Source organism: Egretta garzetta, unplaced genomic scaffold, assembly GCF_000687185.1.
Source record: "Egretta garzetta isolate BGI_Z169 unplaced genomic scaffold, ASM68718v1 scaffold117, whole genome shotgun sequence".
NCBI classification, from domain to species: domain Eukaryota; kingdom Metazoa; phylum Chordata; class Aves; order Pelecaniformes; family Ardeidae; genus Egretta; species Egretta garzetta.
The window spans coordinates 4,605,008-4,622,023 of NW_009260479.1; positions in this window are offsets into that span (position 1 = coordinate 4,605,008).

The window sequence follows — 17,016 nt, forward strand, 5'->3', positions numbered from 1 at the left end:
ATGATCAGAAAATGCAAATCAAACTCTCACTCCAGACAACCACAAAACCATCCACAATTCACTCTGCCTGGACAAATTAAGTCATAAAATAAACTCCCTGCTAGCAAGAGCTTCCCCAGAGGCAAGACATCACTACAGTAACAATATGGCCTTTCTTCAGCACTCTTGCATCCAGACAAGTTATAAATATGGGTGTAACAGAGTCTTTTACTGCCTCACAATAAGAACAGAATAGTCTGTGTCTGTCCTAGGTATGTAGGCAAATAATTAACCATGATTTGACACTATATGGAAATTACAATGAATTAAACTTGGGGCTTTTGGGATGTTCTTAGCTACTTATGGGTCTATTCATTTGAGAAATAACTATCTTTGAGCTCCTTAATGGGAAAAGACAAGTCCTTTGGTGGGAATGCTCCATTGTCTCAAGAGTTTTGTTTGGGTTTTCCTACATAATGAATGGTAGGGAGGAAAGCTGTGTTGAGAAAGGCATGAAGAAAATCATGTTCTGCTTAATTATGGCACTTAAAGAATTTTTTCTTTTTTTTTAAGCTGAAAATTTGATTCTTCACTAATATAAAGAAAATGTAATTAGAGGGTGTAAGCTTCTGGCATTGTATTTTATACAGTACACAGCCACACCATGGGGAAATGCTGTAAGGGAGGTCTGTTTGAGTTCCACTTACTGGCTTTTCCTCCTTGGAAAGATTCTTTGATGATAAATGTGTTTAAAAATCCATTACAACTGGTACATTGGGTTGTTTTCAATTGGAAAGGGGAAAAAAGCAGCATAAACAATTTTATATTTCAAATGCAATTCATGCTGAAACATTCTGCTGTGGCATAATTTAAACTGCAGACAGATTTGAACAAATAATGCAGAACTGCTTTGTTTTAAAATATTGGTATAGATAAAAATGTATTATTCAAGGGAGCTCTTTGGACTAGTTCTGAAATAGAAAATAATGTATGCAGATGGTCTTATATACATATGTAAGTGAGAAATTTGAAGAAGCAGTAGCACATGGGAACCAGCTGTGATCTCATCAGATCCTCTACAGGGATGTTGTCTAGCTTGTAAAGTTTATTTTTCCTTCTTCGTCTTCCAATTCCAAAGGCCCTGGTAAATATTTTCCATCTTTTACCTTCTCCTCTACCCACCTTATTTAATCTTCCCTTGCTTCTTCCTTCTTCGGCAACCTTGGTAAGAATATGGTCATTGGTCAGCTTTTATTTCTGCCGTTTGGTGTCACTGCTTTTGAGCTCTTCATCAGCAATCTGTCTTCAGCGGTCACAAAGAAGATATCTTCTCTGTTCCCTACTCTGACCATCTCTATGCCTCGTTAGAGTGTTTTTTGGACTGCTTGGAAGGTATCTGGGACCGAGGCTGCTCTGAGGCCTCTGCAACACACTCATGCTATTGCTTGATCTGGAGGGAGTCAGTGTACAGGTCTCCCCTGTAACATGGTGGATATTGCTTCCTACACAAAAGCTCTTCCAGAAGCCTCTCCAATAAGTCCTATTGTCAAGAAATTTAAACAATCTTGAGCATCTTGTGTTTTTTTCCAGCAAACCGTCCTGTCCATCAAGCAGGTGGAGTAGGTGGGTGTCCTCCATTTCCAGAAAGCAATGGTGACCCACACTATTGCAGGGATTACTCCGATTGCTGTAACACACCTCCTAAGTGGAAACTCAACCACAACAACACATTGTATTTCTACCCTAGAAGCAGCTGGACCTGTTGCACCCTGTTATTTTTAAAGCAGGGATGACCAGCATTTTATTTTGCAGCACAAGCACTTCAAGTGGAAAGCGACAAAGTGCAGTTTGTACTCAGTGCCTGCTTATAGTAAAACTTTAGCTTGTAGCTTACGGAAAATGCGTGTTAGTTGTTGATGAAGACTGTATTATGGTAGATCCTGTATGGTCAGAAACAAAGAGACAGTGTGTCTGCAGGAGCCTGCAGTGCTGTCCTCCTGCTTGAGGGCAATAGGCTGCCCGAGGGGCTTTCCGGCTTCTCTCGCTGCTGGTGGAAATGGCAGCATCAGGGTTCAGAAGCGGCAGAGAGACTGAAGCGTGATGGGGGCTGCAGGGTGCTGCTTCCTCTGTATGGCTGCTTTTGGGCCAGCAACACCTCAGCCCCCTTACCTAACACCCCTCACCAAGCACATTTCCCTTTCCGTTCCCAGCACATCCACAGTGTTGAGAAAGGAGCTGGGATTTATTTATCTTCTCCATCACAAGCCTCAGGACCAGTGCTTGCAAACTGTCAGGGCTCAAGCATGCTGGTGGCTCCCTGTAGAGAAGACCCAGGGATTGCAGGGGACCTTTCAGCCAGCAGGGCAGATTGGGGGGCAGCTGAGAGCAGCCTCAAACCCAAGCATCAGGCACATCCGTGGAGACAGGCTGAGGCCAATTTGCAATACTTCAACAAAAAAAAAGCTGCATTTTTGCACTCAGGCTTGCTCTGGGAGAGATGGAAGGCATCTGCCACAAAGGTGGCAGGTATTTTTTCAACCCTCTTCAGGTCCGGCAGCTGTAGATGGGCAAAATGATCTCAAACTCTGCAGCCTTTCTCTGCCCCTGGCCAGCATATTGATCTGGTCATGAGTAAATCAGCAGGAGGACAACCTTCAGCCAGCACCATTGCTGCTCCCCAAGCAAAAATCACAGTCACCCGCAAAGGGAAGTATCAGATGTTGCCCTCTGTGGTGGTCTGAGTTTTAAGTTTTTCATCTCCTGTCAATAAATGACAGCCAAAGCTTTCTGATCACTTGAGATGCTCAGGACTAAATGAATCCACTTGCCATTACAATAAATTTTGAGGCCAGAAATGTAAGGCCAGTGCTTTACCCAGAAAAGGTATCGAGCACACTCTAGACATGTCGCACTTATTGCCATGTACTGACATGGGATGAGGCTTAACTTATTCTGGGCTGGTGTGGATGAGGGGTTAAGATTTTCAAATATTCCTAAGAGGTAGTTGTTCCAGAGGACTGCAGACCTTATAGGCAAGGAGAACTCTCTGTCTCCAAAGTCAATATTGTCATATTTGTAGATGACTGAGAATCTTCTGATAGCCTTTCTTTTGGTGTGTGAGTAAGAGATGATGTGGACTAAAGTACTGGAGAAAAAAAAGTCAGTAGTCAACATGACAGAAGGCAGAGAGTATATTTAATTTCTGCCCTTGAAAGAACTGGTGATGGGAGGGACATTTCAAAGTAAAGACTGAAAAAGGTGTTAAATTATTTCATCTCCCTGATATGTTTTGCTGTCCATTTTCCTTCCACCCTTTCAGCCAAAGAAACTGTATGTCAGGTGATGTTCTATAAAAAAAGACATCTCAGTAAATAACCAGATAAGGTTGAGGGGTGTCTTTAATATTAGCGATGTACATTTAATAGGCATGATACTAGCTGTAGAAGTGACTGTTCTTTATGAACACCTCAAACTGGCATATTCTGTAGGATCCTTTTGATGTGTGGGTAGAATCTGTCTTTGAGCAGTAATCACACAGCTCACACAAAGGTATTAGCATGTACACCATGCAGTTTGACTCTGTAAACACATTCTGCTGCAGCAGATGGAGTAGCAGCTTGGTTTTGAAATTGAGCTAAAATATAAAAAAGTAGAGACAATTTTTTTTTTGAGGGGGGTAGTAACTGTAATTTTGGAAGTTCTCAAAATAATAAGATCAAGCACCTGGATGCTCTTTAGCTAAACTTTTATTACCATGAGATACAAATGTTGATTCATTCTTCGCAATATCAGCATTTAGATTTTCAAAAACAACCAGTTATTTCTGGTGTCCCAGTTTCTATTTCCTAGGTTTTTTCCACTATAGAGACCTATTTTTGCAGAGACACTTCAGAAATCAAGCCTCTTCAATGAGATTTAAATTGGACACGCACAATCCCTAGTTATTTGTGAATAATTCAGGCCCAGATAATTCTAATGTAAATATCCATCATTTATCCATATCAGAATCAGTTAATATCAGAGAAACAGTTTAAACTGATATTAATTCATTAATGTTTTATGTGTATGTAAAAGGAAGGTATAAACTATTCATCATGCCTCTGGTGGACAGGACAGAAAGTGATGGGATTAAACCCAGTGGTTTATCTTAAATATGAAGAGCAGCTTTCTGGTAGTAAGACAGTTAGCACTTGAATAGTTTATTGGGGAGGTTGGGCAATCTCTGTTATTTGAGGTTTTTGTGAAAAGCTTAGATACCTGCCAAGAATGATCCGTTAGACCTGGTCCGGCTTTGCCGAAGAAGATTGACTAGGTAAGCTTGCAAGGTCTTTGCCAGCCTCTTTTTCTATCATTCTATAGATATCATGCTATATGATGTACATCTGAACATCTGCTGTATGATTTAATAGATGTAACTGATTCCATTTCCACATATACACATATACAGGGCTCACAGACCAACATATATTGATAGTTTACAGACATGGCCTGCTGGATGAGTAGTTCCATTTTTGGATTTCTCATTTTTGACACTGTGGAATGAAAGGCTAATCAGGCTAATAACAAGGCAGGCCACTGTATTTGCCAGGTTGGCAAGAGCAGAGCAGATGCAGAGGTTTTGCTAAAGAACCCATTCTTCCCTTTCGGCTCTAAGAAAAGTCTGCAACAGGGCCACAAGGTGGCAGATGAGCTGCAAAGATTACAGATTAATAGCTGCAAAATAAAAAATAGGTTGCAAATGACAAGTTAAAAAAAAAAAAAAAACGCAAGCATTAAGGATAGAGTCATTACTGTGCTTTTGGGGGCTTTCCTAAAAAACCAGCAGTGCTTCCTACCACATAATGAAGTAAATCAAATACCCCCATCCCCACTGCAGCAGGTTTGGGTTCTAATTGTACTCAGTGGTAACTAAATAAACCACGGCCAGTCTTTGGGTAGGCTCCCTGTCTGGGACATTATTCCAAAATATTTACTGTGTTTGGCATTTTGTCGTTGTTCAGACTGAATCAGTTCAAGCATGAATTAATTTTCATCTGGAACTGTAGTGAAGAAAAACAAGCCATAGAATCATAGAATCATTTAGGTTGGAAAAGACCTTTAAGATCATCAAGTCCAACCATTAACCTAGCACTGTCCTGAGACTGGAGCACAGCGTATACATTGTGTGCTTGTGCTGGAGCCCACACCTGCTTGTTTAAATGCCTTTATGTAGCTGATACTTGCAGCAGAATAGCGAGGAGTGATAAAAAATTGGCAGCACCTTTTTTTCTGCAGTACAGAACCAACGATCAGAAACAGTGAGCAGGAGATCCTGGTTCTGGTCTAAGTGGTTCATCCAATGCCTGGTAGATTCATTCTCCTTCTGGTGGCTCAACAGTATATTTTTCCTGAACTACAGAAAGTCTGTTCTGCACAGTTACAACCAAACTAAAAAAATCCCCCTGAACTGCTATCGTTTTCCTTTTGGTATGGACTAAATGATAGGTACCGTCTGAACCACTCCCACCTCAGTGAACATGAAGCAGACATGAACATCCCAAGCAAGCTCTAATTAATTTCATCCTTTCTCAGACTACACAAGCTAAGGGCCAGCCTGCACCTTGGACACATTTAAGGGAAATTAATAAGCTTCTGGTACATTTCTTGCTGCTTTGAACTACTGCTTCAATTTTCAGGTGCTATAAAACCCCAAGGCCTTCAGCACGTGTCTTCTGCCCCTGCCCATCCTGGGGATGAGACCAGGAGGTTCCTGCACACTGGGATGTGTGTGCTGCCATGAGGATGCTCTGGAGCACAAGTCTTACGAGGAGTGACTGAGGGAACTGGGGTTGTTTAGTCTGGAGAAGAGGAGGCTGAAGTATCGCCCTCTACAACGGCCTGACAGGAGGGTGTAGCGAAGTGGGGGTCAGTCTCTTCTCCCTGGTAACGGGCGATAGGACAAGGGGAAAGGGTCTGAAGTTGCACCAGGGCAGGTTTAGGTTGGACATTAGGAAAAACTTCTTCACCGAAAGGGTTGTCAGGCTCTGGAATGGGCTGCCCAGGGAGGTGGTGGAGTCCCCATCCCTGGAGGTATTTCAAAGCCGGGCAGATGAGGTGCTTAGGGACATGGTTTAGTGGTGGGATGGCAGGGTTAGGTTAACGGTTGGACTTGATGGTCTTAAAGGTCTTTTTCAACCTAAATGATTCCATGATTCTATGACTCTATGCTGAATGTTCAAAAGTGGCTGTTTTAGCCCACCCACAGGGACTCAGCATCCCGGAGCTGCCGCGGGGGGGAACAACCAGCGCAGCTCCGGGCGTTTTGCCTGAGCATTCATCCGTGGCCAGATCAGATCAAACCAACCTCTGGTAGACATGGCAGACTGGTGTACCTGAGAGCCTGTGGAGCAAGCAACACCTCAGATATCCTGGCCCCTTGAGACCACTGGCTTGACCACATCCCCTCTTTACTTTGCAAGTCTTGTTTTATTTGGTTGATTTCAAGAAGACCGAGTTCTCCTTTGGATTTTTTTTCGAGGCTGATTTGATCCTGTTCTTGTAAGAGCTAATTGAAGCAGAGAGTAGTTTCCAGACAGTGACAGCCCCTCGCTAGCAGAAATAAACCTCATCTGAACAAAGACATGCTGCTTGCTAATGGAAGCGCTAATAATGGTTCCATTGCTTTTGTAGTTTTAAATAATTTTACTGACTAATTAAACAGCAATTTATTCTTTTTGTTTTGAAAGCAGTCCTCTCACTCTTCAGTTTGCTTTTGTTATGTTGTTGTTGGTTTTACTGTGTTTGAGCTTATGTTTGCTATAAGAAGGATATATATACTGAAGCACTTCTAAAATGTAATAGATAAATGAATTTGCTGCCTGTGGTCTTATGAAAGGTTTTGCAATTATATGAGTGAATGTTTTGTCATAAATAATTCAGTCAGTATTAATTAAAAATTCTTGTTTAGTAATCACTGGGTTCCATATTTTCTGTTTATTAGTTTTCCTTTTATTACAATAGTCTCTCATAAGTTATTGTCATTAAAGGAACTTTCCAAGTATATTCTAGAGGGATCTGGTGACAGTCAGAGTAAGTGGCTGAAAAAAGATTCTTGTCAATGTTTTTTTTGAAGGTTCATCCTGATTCTGTCACTTTTCTTACCTCATTGTCCTAAGAACAAGAATAGCCAAATTTTCAGAGTGCAGAAGAGAAATGCTCAGTGTTTCCTGCTTTATGGTTGATTATGGTGGTTAATCATAATAAATCAAGAATATTTAATGAATAAATTAATCAAGAATGCTTTTACACTTTCTCCATTTCAAAGGGTAAATATGAATTAGTATCAATGAATCCAGTTTATTATAGTCAGAGAAGGAATTAGAAAAGGTGTTATGAGATACAGATTTCTGGAGTATCTAAGCTGAACAAGAGGAATGGTGAGTTCCTAGCCTTGTGGTGACGTGAGCATCCATAGCTTTGACTGGCTTTGGGGGATTCAAGAGCACTCAATACATCTCAGGTGTGGGCACAAGTTCTGGAAGCATTAACAGAAGAGTCTAATGGCTCCTTGCTGATTTCCTCTAAGCTGCAGTACTTACACTAATGAGATAAAATAATTTGATTCAGGAGCATTTGTTCACTCTTCTCCTTCGCATTTCCTGATTTATCTTGGTTAGTTATTTCTGTCCCTAAACAGAGGTTCCAACAAAGCTTCATCATGGCAAAGAATGTGTTTTTCATAGTTATCACAAACCTTATAAAAATCAAGTGCTCTTTTTTAATCAGCCCTTTTGATATTACTTTTCAAAAATGAACCCACTAGGATTTGCCATTCAGTGAATTGTTTTCTTAGTGGAGAATGACATGTATTCTCAGCTTTACTGACCACATCACTTTGAATATTTAAAAGCTTAAGCAGCAGGGAAATGGCAGTTAAGAAGTTTTGAGGAGTGCACAGTTTGTTAAGACTTCTGGACATTTTCAGTCTCTTGAATCATGTTTCAAATTTTGTCTGGCATCCTGAATGAAGTCCATCTTCTTTTGGAAAAGATCGAATAGCAAGAGCCTGTGCATAGGAGCTACTCACAGAGATGTCTACATCTGAACTCATCATCCCTGCTTTCCTTTACAGACATCAGAGTCAAAACACAGGACTTGTATGGTGCTATTCCTCTCATCCAAAAATAATTTAAATGAATCACATTCTTGAAGTGTCTAATTCTTCCTGATGACCAGAAAGAGCCACCGAGGTGATTCGTTTGGCAGCTGACATCCTTTCTGTGGATGTTTAAGGTGAGATGAAATCCCACCCACATAGACTCTGCGAGACAAGACAGGAAGACTTCTTGTAATATGACATCAAGAGAACTTAAATGGTGTAAAGCTAAATTCATCGTATGAGTCAGTGGTGCTCTTGTCGAGGTTTGTGGAATAGCTAAATCAACATCATCATTACAGTATCAGACTTTTTGCATATTTCTAGTTACAATACTGTGATTAGCTATAATATTATGCCATAGTTCCAATACTAATATTATGACTATGAATTATTATGCTATGATGTATTTCCTAGGTCAGAAAAAGGAGGAGAAGCTATCTTTAGAAGACTGAACTGAAATCATTACTGATTTAAAAGTCTATGTGCTTTCTGTATGGATCAGGTTTAAACACAGTATTTATAATTTAAAGTGGGCATTTATGAATCTTTCCTCAGAGTCCTATCGGGGGATCTCAGGTATTTCATACACTTGTTATAAAGTGCTAATGTGATATCCCACTTGAGAACTGAAGTGGAGAAGCTCTGGCTTGATAATAGCTGTGGCTGAACATTATCTCAATTTTATAACCTACTGCATGTTAGTTGCACACTAGAGTAAATGGATATAGTACTTTGAAGTGAAGGTTTTTCTGCCATTATAGGCCTGCAGCGCGCATGAAGACCTGCCTTGCTAATGGGCAATGGAATGAAGTGGAGACAGTACAAGAAGATGGGGATGATCATGGTTCTTGGCAATTTTGGTACGAGATATCCTGAAAATTATGTTATTGCTAAATGTAGGTAACATCTGCATTCGTACGGGTGCCTACATAGAAATGAAAGTGTGAATGCAGGAATCTGCAAAAGGAATGGCACATTATAGCCTTGGAAACTGTTGCAAGTGAAACTTCAGAGAAGACACGGTGAAGGAGATGATGGATTTGTAATATGTTCCCACTGATCCTGGCAACCTGTACATGTCAGAATTCATCATGAGAGAACATTTCTTGTCTCAAACTCCCATTTATCTCTCCTGTAAGGAACCTGCAAGACAATACTCATGGTATATTGTAGCAGATGAAAGATTGCCATAGTTGATTAGTTAGAGTTATCCTTCTCTATATAGTTTTTATCAGAGTCCTGAAATTAATGTTATGTCCTCTGAAATTGTTATTTCTGTTTCTTCCAATGACAAACAATACAACAGAGGGAACTTTTGCAGACATAGGGTATGTATATTTTTCCTTTGCTTTCTTCTCTGTGAATAGTTCTTTTTTGTAGTCAATGTTTCATCCAAGTATGAGCTGGGAAAACTCTACACATGAGTCATTGTTGTACAACCCTAATAAAGCATTACTTTATTTTTTTTTCTGTATTATCATTGCAGCCTTTGGTCAAAACCTTCTCAGACTAGTTCTTGTAATACAGGAACTATAGACAAGTAATTGCAATATTCTTCACTCCAGCGTAGCTGGCCACTCTTCAAAATGCAGTGATACCACTTGCAACTGACTTCTACAACAGGACTCTTCCTCTGGGACCATTGCTGGATGAAGGTGCTGGGAGACAGATTTAGACCCTTTGTCTGCAAATATTCTAAGGAATTAAATTTGCCTGAGACTGGCACAATGTTCAAGTGGCACGAAACAGCCCATGTCCGTATTGCCAAGTTCTCTTACCCTCCAAAGCAATCTACTGGGAGTGGCCAACTGTGCCCAGGAACCTTGTGAGATTCTGGGAGACATTGGTTAAATCTGCCCTTGGAAGCACTCCGGCAGTGTGCAGGGATGGACAACATTTCCAAGTCTGGGAATGTTGCCTGGCATTTTTTAGTTTAGTACTAGACATACAGCTTTTGCAATAACCAGTTACATACATTTTGTTATCACAAATGCCAGTACTCAAAAAGCTACCTCTACCAACAAAGCTTGAAGAGATATGTGCCAGTTACATATTCTGCCAGTAAAAAGCCTAGGTTTTATAGTCTCTCAGGCTGGGGATTAGAGGAAGAATGCATGATTCAGGAATACAGGAACTACATTGCTCTATTACATATGCTCTCTTTCAGACAAATGCCTCTAAAAGCCAAAGAGTTCACATTGTTCCTCAGCTGCCTCCATACACAGATATGGCAGCATCCCTTCAGACATTGTGGCTATTGGTGGGAATTGAATCCATGACTTTCAATGCCAAAAGAGTAAGACCTAAAAATTGGTGGAAATTGAATCCATGACCTTCAATACCGAAAGAGTAAGATCTGAGCCAAAATAGTAAGCCTTTTATCTGTAAGAAACCAGTGGACTATTACAGGCACTGGGGCTCGCTGTTAGATGAAGACATGATTATACACTAAGTCAGTGTATCATTACACTTTCATTTCCTCTACTGAAAGGTCTATTATCCTCTCTGTGAGCATGATCTAATGTCTGTTGAAGTCAGAGTGAGCTTTTCATTGAGCTTAATCGGCTCTGAATCATGATCTAAATGTGTGAGCCTGTTCATACCAACTAGAATTAAACAGGGTATAAGAAGTACGAAGAGGTGATCTTTAAGTATCTATATCTATATCTACCTCTATATATGCATCTATCTTTCATGCAAACACTGTTTAGGAGATAACAGAATAGCTATCTGAAGGTGGTAACACAATGTATGAAGGAATCCAGCCTAAATTTAATCAAGGGGTTGTAAAGGGAAAGTTGAGTAAAACTGATAGAAAGACAAAGGAGATTTGTGGGTGAAAGGAAAAGAGATGGGACTTCTCAAGAGTAACCTTTCCGAAGAAGGGAAACTGAGACACAGTTTCATGGTGGGTGATTTTCCTTCTGTTACTCTGAATAATGTGGCTATCCTAGTTCTGATAAACACATTCTCTTAGAGCAGTTTTTTTCTAATCAGCATGTATTTGTTTGAAGTTTATTTCCTACTTTTTCTTTCTCTCTTACTGCAGTGCATATATGTTTTTTTCTCCCTCAGTATTTTCCTTGAATATTTTGGCCACTGATTTCATCACAGTTCTAAATAGAGCATGGGAGGAGGGGGGGCTCATCTCAACTGACTTTAGCCATATAAAGTAAGTCAACTGTTCTAGGTAAGACATCTAAGATCATACTTTAATCAGTTGAAGGGGAGATATCAGCTCCACATAAAAATGTATCCAACATACCTTAGACACTTAGGATGAGATGAAACACTTTTTTAGAAGATGCCCACCAGCTTGCAGAAGGCCTATGGGCCACATATGCCTGTGAGAGGTCACACACTGGTATACCTGTGAGCTCCCAGGTCTTTCCTGTTCTAGCCTTTAAATATCTATTTCATACCTAATTGAACACCTCCTACCTATGAGCCTACCTGGGCAGCACCATCCATGGGCTGGTTCTTGTTTACTGCTTTACCATTCACTGAGTTTCAACATGAGTGCCTTTGACCTGTACAACAGTGAGTGTGACAGCTGTCATTAAAGTTTGGTTCTCTGAAAGTGGAGTGGGTCTAATCCAAAATCCACCAGAAGTGAATCAGCACTCTGAGGCTATGCAAATAATATGGAAAATTTTCTCATCTTTCTAATCCTGGACCATGTGAAACAGGCCCTGAAGTCTGAATTTTTGATTATTTGAAATTGTTGCCAGAGGACGATGTTCTTATAAGGACAAGGCTGGGGCTTTAGGACAGTTTTATACAGCAGGAAAAAGCCTCTCAGTCATCTTCAAGTACTTAACCTGAATCTGTTAGGTCTACTTATACTACTGGTATAAAAATGGCCACATGGGTCAAACCAAAGGTTTGTCTAGCACTTTGTCCCATGGCTGACATTCGATAGGCACTGATAATCAGGAAACACTTAGGAGACCAACATAAATTATATATAGAGCTGTCCTGTACGTACTGCTTAGCTTCAGTTAGTCAACAGTTCAGGGAATTTCTGAGCTGTAGGTTTCATAAGTACTGTTACGTTTAAACAGCCAGTCTCAGTCCTCCCCTCTGGAGTTCTAGTTAAATTTTCCAGCAGAGTAGGGGATTTTCTAACGTATTTCTTTCTTGACAACTCCAGCTCATTTGCTGGAGAATCACAGATTCATAGAATTGTTTAGGTTGGCAAAGACCTTTAAGATCACCAGGTCCAACCATTACCCTAACCCTGCCATCTCACTACTAAATCGTGTCCCTAAGCAAAGTATTTTCATGGCGATTCATTGATGAGCAACTAAGTTAGGCTCTAAAACTTGACTACACCTTGGATTTCCTCACTTTCAGCCAGTGTTATAACTGCATAATTATAAATCTTCATTGTGACAGTCAGCTGGCATCAACATAAATTATTGTACATACTGTGGTAAATAAGAATGCTTTTCATACTGTGTTATTGATCTATAAATTGTATTTTGATCAACTGAATCTGGAAACTCCAACCAGAGGCCAAATCATGTGTTATGCAGCAAGAACGCAGGTGCAGAATGGGAAACACTGTGGTTTGCACCTCTGCTACTTTCTCCTACCAGTGTAGGGGAGTGGCCATGGCACAAACCCAGAAACCATCTCCCCGAGGGTCCCCATGTTTCCAGGGGCCCTGCTAGAAGACACGTGTCTGAGGATATGGCTCCATCCTGCAACTTCCCTCTTTCCCACCCTTCTCCTGTCACATGACTCCATGTGGGTCCCTCTTCATCACTTGGCCCAAAGAGGCAGAGGTGGAGAAGGTAGCGAGAGGAGGCTGAAAGACACATTGTCTGGAGGTCCAGGCCATGTTTGCATGGCACAAACTGTGTGCCATTTTGGTGCCCTGAGCTATAGGCTGTCTATTCTCTGTAGCATCTTCTGTTTGCCCCATATGCAGCTAGAATAGCTTGGATTGTGGCATGGCTAACGACAAATCTGTGGATGAACATTGGTTTTTAAGAATAGCATTAAGTTTCTGGAGAACCAACTTATTAATTAAACTTTCTTCAGTAACAACGTGGCATCCCTAGGGAGCTGGTTTAGACAGGAAATGAGGATAAAAAGGAAGGGAATATAATTTAGGGCAACAGTAATTTTTTTTGACATTACCATTTTGGTGCACTTAGGAGGGGTGGGTAGGCTGTCTGATCAAATTTACATTTGACCTAATGACCTCAGTCTGCCTTAATATCAGTGGAGACAAGTAGGCGCTGCTACGGCATGGCTCATGCCCCGCAAGCAGACGTCTGAGTGAGATGAAGCCCCCAGAAGTGCCTATTTCTTTCCATTGATCATATAGGTCAGATGTAAGTGCTCACATTACAGATATATAAAGAGGGAGGGTGTGAAGCCTCCTGTAAAGACACGATGCTCAGTGCAGAAAAGCACTTCCTACTTATCCATCCACCAAGTATAAAAGAAGCCAATCAATTATATCACTAAATGTTTTGGGCAGGAAATGTCTTCCTGACATGCTGATGCAGGTACGAGTCTTGGAACAGCAGACAAGGCTCTCAGTAGTGTCGGAAGAGAAATAATAATCATTTATGTATCTTGTTCTTTTTGGGCCGATATTCTGGTGAGATATGGATGCTCAGCATTTTACAGTATGGAAACTCAACCTTTACATTGAGATCTGTCACAGAATCTATGAAATACAACTGACATTAAAAGAAAGGTAAAATAAAGAAGAGTAATTTGGTAACCTCTTAACCATTCTGGGTGAAATTAGTTTTTATCAGTTCAGAGGATTATGTTTCCACATAAACTTTTATTGGCTACAACATTTTTATTACTCGAATCAAACAGGGTCTGGTTTTCTGGATCTTACTTTGGTCTTGCAGAGATACTTAATTTTATTAGATTGTTTGATCTTGTCTAAGTGCAGCTGTTAATCAGTCCCTTTCTACATCCTCCTTTCTTCCTCTGTCTTTTCTGGAAAATTATTTCTGTCATTAAGACCAAACTCTGCTAGTCTTCGGAAAAACCATCTTGCCCATTGCTATTATAGGAAAACTTTACATCCTTTCCAGACAGCCAAATGCTTTCCATAGGACTCACATCTGTCAGGTAGCTGAAGGAAGGTCTTGGTGGTTTTGGGCAGCTTTGTTACACTTGCCTCTGTGCACTGGCCATTAGCCCCACACATAACTTACACAGGATTACTGAGGATTTAGACCTTGCTGCTTTAATTACATATATAAAATATCCAGCTATCTTGATTTTTTTGTGTGTGTACATTACTCTTAAATATAAATGAGTGCTGTCAGCAGGGACAGGTGTGGGATAACTTCCATTTTGTGTTTCTGCTCATATACAGATTTTTTCTGAGTTTAATCTAGTCTCAGTTTTTCTGAATCTAAAGGATTTTCAAAATGTTTCTTCTGTCTTTGTTTATGCAAAAATAAAAATAACCTGCTGCAAATAAAAGCAGGTATTTATTCCTTATAAATAGAAAGTTTCTTGTTTTCCAGGTTGCTAGCTGTCCACTGTACACAGAATAGAAATACATTACCAATTTATGCAGAAAATCAAGGAACGTGAATCAGCAAGGAGGATGAAAAGAAAACTGATGTTGGACTGATTGGTTCTTTCCACATCTATAACTGGACATTACAAAAATCCTAATTTATTTTTACACCACCAGTGGTATAACAAAGCTAAAAATAGAGTTAAATTAGCCATTGTATATCTCTATAATACACTATGTGCATGTATATTTTCTAGGAAAACAGCAATGTTCAGCATATACAAAAGGATTGAAAGGTACAGTTGAGAGTCTGCTGTCCCAAACTGGATTAGGTTCAAAGGAGATAATGAGGTGACAGGAAGAATGCTCTAAAATGGTTCATTTCCTATTTATTGTAGACCTCTAAGTATCCCCAAAGGACATGGTTAATGGATAGGCAGTCAGTCCACATCATCACCAGGTTGTAATTTTGTCCTTTGTATCAATGAACCCCATGTGATTGCAACAACATCAAGGGTTCATGAGCTGCTGGAGTTGGTGGGTTTTTTGTTGTTTGGGCTTTGGGGTTTTTTTTTGCTTTGTTTGGCTCATATGATGCAATTTCAGCAGATAGGATATAAATATCCAGACTTCGTAGCTTGCTCCTCAAATGAACCAACATTTTTCCCTACCATCTCTGTATTGGCTTATGTAGGGTACAGAAATTCTCTTTGCATATTTGGGTGTTTTCATGCACTATTTTGTGGAGGATTGTGTTAAGCCAAGTGGCATGGGCTAGTGCGTTTCAAAAAGATCAAAACTACAAATGTCACATTACAGTCCACCCTTTAGCCACTTTAATGGTCATACAAGCAGGATAACTGAGGCAGTGGAGAAACAGTAACCTCAGGAAGTCTTCTCCACTCTCCAGGTCCATCCTGTAATTGGTCCTCAGCCAGAGAGGAGCACAACCCCATCGCTCCTGCCTGGTGCGGGGTGAAGGGACACGCTCCGTGCAGCTCAGTGCACATTAACCCAGAAGAAGCACTAAGCTCACAACATAACACTCATCCTCTTAATTTGGTCCATTCATTGCTGGGCACACTTGGGTCCGCTTCGTGTCTGGGGCAGCATTTTTTCCCTGATTTCGGTTGTTTGCAGCATGTTGATTTGTAGGATGGAAGCGATGCTCAGCTGCAGTGACCCAGCAGCGTGTGCTCCTCTGTCAGCGTACTGGCAACTAAATCAACACATACTGTCTCTCTCTTTCAGGATCTCTCTGAATGCTGATCATCAGCCCATAGGCTCTTGCAGCCCCTGTATCATATGGTTTGTGCACACAATATGCTCTTTGCAGCTAAGAATTGGTTCTAAGAGGAGGAATTACTGCACCAGCTCAGCAGCATTGCTTCTTCTGTAGCTATATTTTTCTTGTCCTTACCAGTTCGTTCCCCTCCAGAAGCTTAACAGGCTGAACAAGTCTTTGAGTTTGAAAACCTCAGTCGTGCAAAATGCAGTTTAACAAACTGTGAAACTCCCAACAGTACAGCAAGGATATTAACAGTAGATGGTGATTAGAGCTATTGGAGCCCGCTTGTTAATTGGATTGTTACAAATGAAACACATGGACCATTAAAAGAACATCAAACATGGTGGCTTGCAGGAGGGACAGCAGGCTTTGGCAAAGACAAATTGTTCATTAAGGCCATATAATGACTATAAGTAGTGGTCGTTAACACCAAATTTCACTCTAATGGGGTGCTCTTTAGTGCCTGGCTAATTTTCTTTCTCATCTTCTTGTGCTGCTTTAATGGGTTTTTTCTTTTTTTTGTGTGTGTGTTTTCTTTGGGTTTGTCATTGTCAGCCCTATGTGCTCTTGCTCTGACAGTCTCCTGACAGGTTTTCTGTTTGCCTGTTTGTTTGTGCAGCCATTTCTTAACTAAGTCACTGACATACACCAGGAGACAGATCAGTCCTTTTTAGCCTGGTGGGAACGCTCCAGTGCACTTGAGAGGCCCCTACTACTCTTTATTAGCCTGCTTGTTTCTCCTTTCCGTTCCACTACGTCAGTCCCAGGCTACCTGCACATCCACAATGCCAGACCTAGGAATACCTGTTGTTCTGCACTGAAACAGCTTATTTTCTCATTTACCCTGCCCTGATCAGAAGCAATTCCACCAAAATACCAGCATAAGCAAAATCAGGATCAAGGCCTCAGTGAAGCAATCCTCCGCATATGCCAAGGTGGTGTGTTAGTGCTCTAGGACAGAGTTGGTTCTGGTGAAACCTTTCAGCTTGCATTTCTTAGGTGTTTTTGACTAATTTCAGGATGGGCCATTATTTTTTTAGTATTTAATCCCTGGAGGAGTTCTGCACTAAGCAGCCTGAGCTTGAGCACTGGGCACATCCTGCC